The sequence below is a fragment of the Tiliqua scincoides genome, chromosome 7, assembly GCF_035046505.1.
Source record: "Tiliqua scincoides isolate rTilSci1 chromosome 7, rTilSci1.hap2, whole genome shotgun sequence".
In the NCBI taxonomy this organism is placed as follows: Eukaryota; Metazoa; Chordata; class Lepidosauria; order Squamata; family Scincidae; genus Tiliqua; species Tiliqua scincoides.
Genome location: NC_089827.1, coordinates 8,171,331 through 8,178,723, shown reverse-complemented (window position 1 = coordinate 8,178,723; position 7,393 = coordinate 8,171,331). Strand labels below are relative to the sequence as shown.

The following is a 7,393-nucleotide window of genomic DNA, read 5'->3' as shown; positions in this document are numbered from 1 at the left end:
AATCAGCTCCAAAAACAGGATGGGATCAACGGCAGGGTAGCCTCCAAATTCTAACCCTATTCCCAGACTCAATCTCGCAACATGGGTCCATGTGGACCTGTGCCAGCTATTTAGCTAGCACAGGTCCAAGTAGATCTCCAGTGCTTACTCCCGAATAAGGAAAGGATTGTTCCCTTACCCAGAGGAGACCCTTGCAGCTGCCCCACCACCATAGGATGCAGTGTAGCCATTTTGGCATCTTTATGTTGACATAAAGGGGGTAAAAAATAGGATTGGGCTCCTAGATTTCTTAAATAATTAAGAATTAGATTAATTAGACTCTTAGAGCCCAACCCTATACCTGTCTACTCAGAAGTAAGTCCCATTATAGTCAATAGAGCTTACTCCCAGGAAAGTGTGAATAGGATTGTAGCCTTAATAAGAACTTAATTCTATGATTGCTTCCTGAACTACCTGTTTTGTACCCTATTTTCGACACGGGCTGGTGAGCCTTGAGGTTTCTGTTGAAAACACCCCTAAAGTATATCTTGAAGCCTGTCTACCCCAGTTACACGTATCCAGGTAATAGACATGTTTTCATTTTTCTTAGCATTCCTCTCAGACAAATGGATCTGGTTTAAGTCCCTGCAGGTCCAGAACTGTGGAATGGGGATTCCTATTGGCATTCAGCAGGCATCTGTTCCTGCATGATTGCAGAATCTGGATCTTGATGCGCTCATAAATTTTTAAGAGTCAAAATGTCATGGTTCTGCTGTCAGACCATGTGGAATCAATACCCAGAAAATCCTGCTGTTTTCTTTCTTCCTTGCTGCTCGTGGATAATAATTTCTGTTTGTGACATTCTGTGGGCAACGGTTCAAGTACGCTTATACAGAAAGATAATGTCTTTTTTTCATAACACAGAGTAGCGTTTGTAAGAGTAAGAGGAGGTTGGAGCTGCGAGGCGTCTGAGGTCTGTAAATGTTTTTCCATACCAAAAAACACCACATTTCAGTGTCAGCACCATGTTAAAGTGACAGGCAGTGAACTGGAGAAGCTCTTAGTTCTTGCGGTTGGGCTTTCTTCTATGCACTTAACAGCAATCTAATCTCACTAATGGTGATATTGTCTCAAAATGCTCCTGTTTCCGTTGCAATATTGCTTCGCCTTTACAATTCTTGGAAACTAGGGTCCAGAAAGGCTAATGCTTCCATAGAAAACTCTCCAAGTTTGGGTGTCAAGCAGTAAGTAGCATCATGCGCTCCTTGCTTCCTCAAGTGGTGAGAAATTCCAGGGCAACACCTCCTGGCTCTGGCTTCTTTTGGAAGAGACATCATTGCAGGGTTTGTGGTACCTTGATAATATTTTGGTTTATTTAAGAATATACCAGCTGAGGTGGAGGATACTACTATGTACCTCTGAGAGAAATTTTATCAGGTGGTACAACATTTCTTTGGGGCCCCTTTAGGGGGGCTGCAAAGTATCTTTTGGGCTCCTTCTGGGGTACCAAGTTTCTTTTGGGCCCCTTCCTTTCTTCATTGGATCATAATTTCTACAAATGATGATATGTAAAACTATGTAGGCTTACACAAAATGTGAGTTTTAGTCTTCACACAATATATGCAGTCAGTTTCTGATATCCCAGGAAATTTCCTGCTCCCCTCCTTTGGTTCCCAGGCCCCCTTTTTGACCCCAGGTCCAAGTACAATGTATCTCCTGCACCCTCCTCTCATGGGCCCTGGTGAGATCCCAGGAAATTTTCAGGCTCCCTCTTTTGCCTCCTGGGCCCCCCTTTTGACCCTTGGGGTAGGTACAATTTACCCCTGGACTCCCCCCCCCCATGGGCCCTGGTATACAAACTCTAACAGGGCAGCTACTTCACAAATTCTGTGACTTCACATCTTCCCAGACATGTCCACAGTGTGCTTTCAGTCAGTTCGTTCAGTTTCTTTGTTTCCTTCTGGCTATCTGACCCTTAATCTGCTGTGTCTTCCATGCACGTCAGCCTCTTCTCAGTCTGGAGGGTGATCTTCCAAGCTGAAATGGCTTTTCACATTCCAAGGGCATCTTTTCCAGACACATCTCAACCAGGTACAATGAAAAAACATCTACTGGGCATTAAGGAACATTAACTAAGCTTCACAGACTTTGAACCAGGCTCTCTCTGGTTGCAGAAATGACTGAGCAAGCAGCCCATAACTATGTTGGGCACTGGGTGGTGCACTGCTATGACTAAGAATTCAAAAATTCATTTCAAATTACAATTTTTGGAGAATGCTGAACTTAGCTGTCAAAGGCCACAACTCAATACATGCTTACCTGGGAGTAGGCCTCATTGAAATCAATGGGACTTCCTTCTGAATAGACATATTGTGCTGGAAGAAAATGATATTCTACCATCTGAAGATCAAACTAAACTTTTTTGGGGGGGAGGGGTAGGTGTTAAATGTCCTCCAACCATTCAGTAATACTATCCAATTGTGACTTCTTTTGACTCATTAACCTAGTGCACCTTCTAAAATTATGGCCAAATCCTATTGAAAGAATATGCCTTTAAGAGGAAGAAGAAGTGGCATCGCTAGGGGAGTGTGGGGGTTTGCGGGCCACACTGGGTGACGTGCACAGTGGGGGTGACGCGAACTGGGGGTGACATGCTAAATTTGCAGTGGTTAGGAGTAACCCCATCATATTATATACCGTCGGATGCGGAATTTCAAGCGGAATGCAATGCAAAAAACCAGAGTGAAATATCTCCTTTCTAACAGATGTTATGGGCAAAAAACCAGAGAACAAAAAATGCATGGCTCCCTACGGAAAATGAAACTGAGATGTATTGCGTGTTTACTCGCAAGTAAGTGAACTTGCCTTAGGCCGAACTTGCCTTAGGGCAAGGCAAGGGCAGGCTGAGAGGAATCCAATGACACTGGAATGGTCCTGATCCATGAATGCAGCGCCCAAAAACACCTGAGAAGGAAGTCCCTCCCTCCAAGCAGATGAATGTATTGAGCCCTATGGAAAGCGAAACTAAGCCTCACAGTTGCGTTTACTCGTGAGTAAGCAGCCATGCCTTGGCTGGTGTGGAAGATCAGGTGAAGGAGAGTGCAAGACTACCAGAATGATTCTGATCCTATGCACCTGCAGCTAAACAAGTGCTCCAGAAGGCAGTCCCCCCCCCCCACTAAAAAGGATCAAAACAGAGGCTTCAGCTGATAAGGTGAACTTTTTGAGACTTGCAAAACCAGGTGGATTCTGACAGCGATCTGATTTAAACAGACGTTCTTAAATTGAACTAGGCGCTGGGTAGGGCTGAAAACCTTACTGATTTTTGAGGGGGGGGTGTTATTGCAGGCAGGCTACAGAGAAAATTCACTTGGTGCACCAGGGCTGGCTTCTGCTTATTTAATTATTTGTTTTACTTTAATTATTTGTACTTATTTATTTTAATTTGCCTGATGATGTCACTTCCACCATGACATCACTTCTGGTGGGTCTTGGACAAATTGTCATTCTAAAAAGTAGGTCCCAGTGCTAAAAGTTTGAGAACTGCTGCAATAAGGTGTTAGTAAGTTGACACCCGGGGTATGTGTGTGACACTACTAGTGACTAAAATAACAATTTGGAAGAATAATACCATCATGTTATATATCAATCAATGCGTAATTTCATGCAGAATGTGTTCTATCTTGTTCTATCAAAAGGTACGGCCAAAAAACCAGTGGGGGCAGAGCGATGGTACATCACCAGACCCTCCACCTGGGGTGTTGCCCCACCCACTGCATGGTGAGATGCTGGTATCCCGCACCAGGTGACGCGAACACTAGTGATGCCACTGGGAAGAAGCAAAGCAGTTTTGGCTGAATTTGATCTTTAGTTCACGTTAAATGCTCCTAATCAGTCCACTGTCCTCTAGGTTACATACTGATTGCTTTATCATTTGCTCTGGCATCTTCCATAACACAGAGATCAAGCCAACGTGTCTGTAAGTCTTTACATCTTCCTACTTCCCTTCCTTAAATACTCTGGTTTCTCTCTTCAAATACAACAGCCCTTATACCCTAAGGCTGTTTGTTCCAGCTCTGCCAATTCCCATTCTTTTCTGTTGACCAGCAAGATGTTTCATATTAGGAACTTACAAGAAAATCATACATTTTGAAACCACGGGCACGAATGAATTTCCTAAAAATGCACATGTTATCTAAGACAGAGGGTAGAACTGAAGTCAAATGCATTGAGGCTGAACCCATTTGTAGCATATTCATCCCTGAGTCTTATTTCTGAGAATTAGTAGAGAATTAGTATAGTATTTGGATAGCTGCTGTGCAACTAAGAAGTGCTTCTTCTTTTTTCCACTGAAAACAAGTTGAGCACAGAGGGTGTGATCATAATGGTGCACAACCAACACCCCCAAAGCTAAGTATTGTTTCCCCTTTAAACTTTGATTGGAGAATAGCAGGGAGGGACACCAAAGTTCTTGTGTGAGATCCAAGGAAACAGGTACTAATTCTGGGTATAGAATCAGTGAGCGTCACCTGGTACCCCCTAGTGACACCACTGTATAGAATTTGTAACGTTTGACAGCATTACTGCAGGTCTGAACTGAAACAATATTTTAGTGCTGCAACCCCATACTGTACTCTCTTGCCAGAGAGTAGATCCCACTGAGTACAATGGGTTTTACTTCTGAATAAACCTTTGTAATATTGTACTGTAAATTACTTTAGATAGAGAGTTGATTAACAACCCAATCCTATCCACACTTTCTGAGAGTAAGCCCCATTGAATCTAATGGAACTTACTTCTAAGTAGATATGCATAGGATTGGGCTGTAACTTATTGCTAGAAAGTTGGTATCATCAATTGTAAATGGTCCCCATTCTTATCGTCTATACAGCTGTCTCCCAGCATCTGGTTGGTTGGCAACCTTCAGTCTCGAAAGACTATGGTATAAGCCTACAGCACTCGGTATTGCCAGGCGGTCTCCCATCCAAGTACTAACCAGGCCTGACCCTGCTTAGCTTCCGAGATCAGACAAGATCGGGAGATAGTGTTCAGTATAGGGAGATGGCTGGCAACCTTCAGTCTCGAAAGACTATGGTATAAGCCTACAGCACCTGGTATTCCCAGGCGGTCTCCCATCCAAGTACTAACCAGGCCTGACCCTGCTTAGCTTCCGAGATCAGACAAGATCAGGCATGTGCAGGGTAACGGTTGCTGTCTCCCAACATCTATGGGGGAGAAATTCCTGCAGACAGTGAGAACCAAGACTGCTGTTACTTCCTGTTAGCATTCTCACTATCGCCTCCTGTAGCATTCCTCTAGCAGCTACAAGTCTTGGTTATCCCTGTTATCCCATCCAACTTTTTTTTCAATTTTTCCTTCCCTTAAATCTCTGTATCTACTTGACAAGTGAGAATCTCACTTCATATATCTGATGAAACAGACTGCAGTCCACAAAAGCATATGCGACAATAAAACTTGTTAGTCTTTAACGAAGTGGCACAAGTCACTTTGTCCTTTGGAAAGTGGACAGTGCGCACTTGGGATGGTCATTCACGTATGTAGCTTTGAAGGAGGAGCACAAAGTTGCCGACCTCCCATTATGTTCTATGGGGCAAATGTCCTGGAAGCACAGTTGATAGCACTGGGGAAGCCTCAGGGAGTTTCCCCGATGCAGGCTTGGGTTGCGCAAGGCTCCATGAGCCTCAGGTGAGTGGGGGGGGGGCGGATTTCCATGTGGTGGGAGGTGACAGCCTGCAGGGGGCGCCATTGCAGACCTTTGCCCAGGGGCATGGGGCTGGGGAGGTCCACCACCGAGAGCATAACATAAATATATAAATCAGTGCTTCTCAAACTCCTACAAGGGAGTTGGGAGCACTGTAAGTGTGTACGGGGAAGGGGGAAGGCAGCAAGGTGATCCCCAGGATTGCACTGCTGCTGGGGATGGGAGGGTTTTTTAAAAAAAAAACTTACCTGCAGCCAGCGCTGCAGTCCTGGGGGCTCCGGGGGCTCCAGGGAGCCCTCCACAGGGCTCCCCCTGCCTGCAAATGTCTAAAAAAAATGGGCATGAGTTTTGTTGCAAAAACAGTTCTGGCTGCAGGTAAGTACAAAACCCCTCCTTGTCCCCAGTGGTAGTGCAATCCTGGGGATTGCATTGCTGCCTTCTGCCCAACTCAACCCTTAAAGGAGCAGGGACATGTGCTTCCCTGGCAGGTGGGTCATGACCCACCAGTTTGGGAACCACTGTTCTAAATAGAACACCCCAGAAGTGAAGCCCTTGAATCAAGATCAGTGGGAAGCCGAGAACAGGGCTTTCCTCTTCCTTGGGGTTTTTGACGTATCTGGAAGAAAGGAACAAAAGGAATTTTTAGCACAAGACTGCTTTGCTGGTTTGCTGCATTGTAAGATTTGTCTCCTTGCAGCCCGAGAACGTCACGCTTTGCTTGAAAAAGTGAACAACATTAACTAAACAGGCTGCCAATATCCCTTCACAGTTGACTGCTCTGGTATTTTATTTAAACATACACGCTAAGCAACTGTGCACACTGGGTGACATGGCCGGCTTATGACGGATTACTGATTAGTGAGTGACAATGTAGATACATGCTGGAAAAGCTTCCTCAGAGCTTTCATTAATGCCAGGCTCACCTATGGGTTAAATTCAATTGCCTGCATTGATTTTCTCAAATAATCTACCTACGGCTATAGGAAGGAAAGTCTATAACAAGAGGTTTTCAGTCAGGAGATAAGCCCAAGTGAACTGAAATGGCATCTGGCAGCCCAAAGGGAAATTAGAATGATGAAATGCTAGCCGTCATTGTTGCTACTGGTTTGCATCTCATTCTTTAGGAAATGAGTTTTTGGTCTGACCCAAAAGCCAGAGAAGCCCTCAAGTTCTTCCCATGGCTGAAGCTGGGCCTGGACTAGTTATGAATCATGTGGAGCAAGATGTGATCATGTAAGGGCTCGACGGTAAAGTATACCCTGAGGAACCAACATCCAATCTTCACCACAGCCAGCTCAACAATTCATCTCATAGTGACAGAATGTAAGTGTCATGGAATGATTATTATTAAGAATACTTGCATAGAGTCCTTATCCATGCGGGATTGGCACCTGTGAATTTGAGTATTGGGCAGGAGGTTTGTTCTAGAGGGTAGAGCCTCCATCTGCCTGAAGATAACATCCACAAGGTCGCCAGTTCGAGGCCACCGGCACCGTGCGACCTTGAAGCAGCTGACAAGCTGAAGCCAAGCTATTCCATCTGCTCTGAGCGTGGGAGGATGGAGGCCAGGATGTGAAGCCAGATCGGAATGAAACACCTGAATGTAGTCGTTCTTGAAAGAAAGAACCTTCTTTCAAATTGTAAAAATCCCTATTTAATAAGGGATTTAAATAAAGCCTGCCTATGTAAACC

The 7,393-nt window shown here is 44.7% G+C and overlaps 1 pseudogene; it reads right to left on the bottom strand.

Moving 5' to 3' along the window:
- Nucleotides 1–5,078: 5,078 nt before the first annotated feature.
- Nucleotides 5,079–5,195, bottom strand: LOC136657881 (5S ribosomal RNA; annotated as a pseudogene).
- Between the last annotated feature and the right edge of the window lie 2,198 nt (nt 5,196–7,393).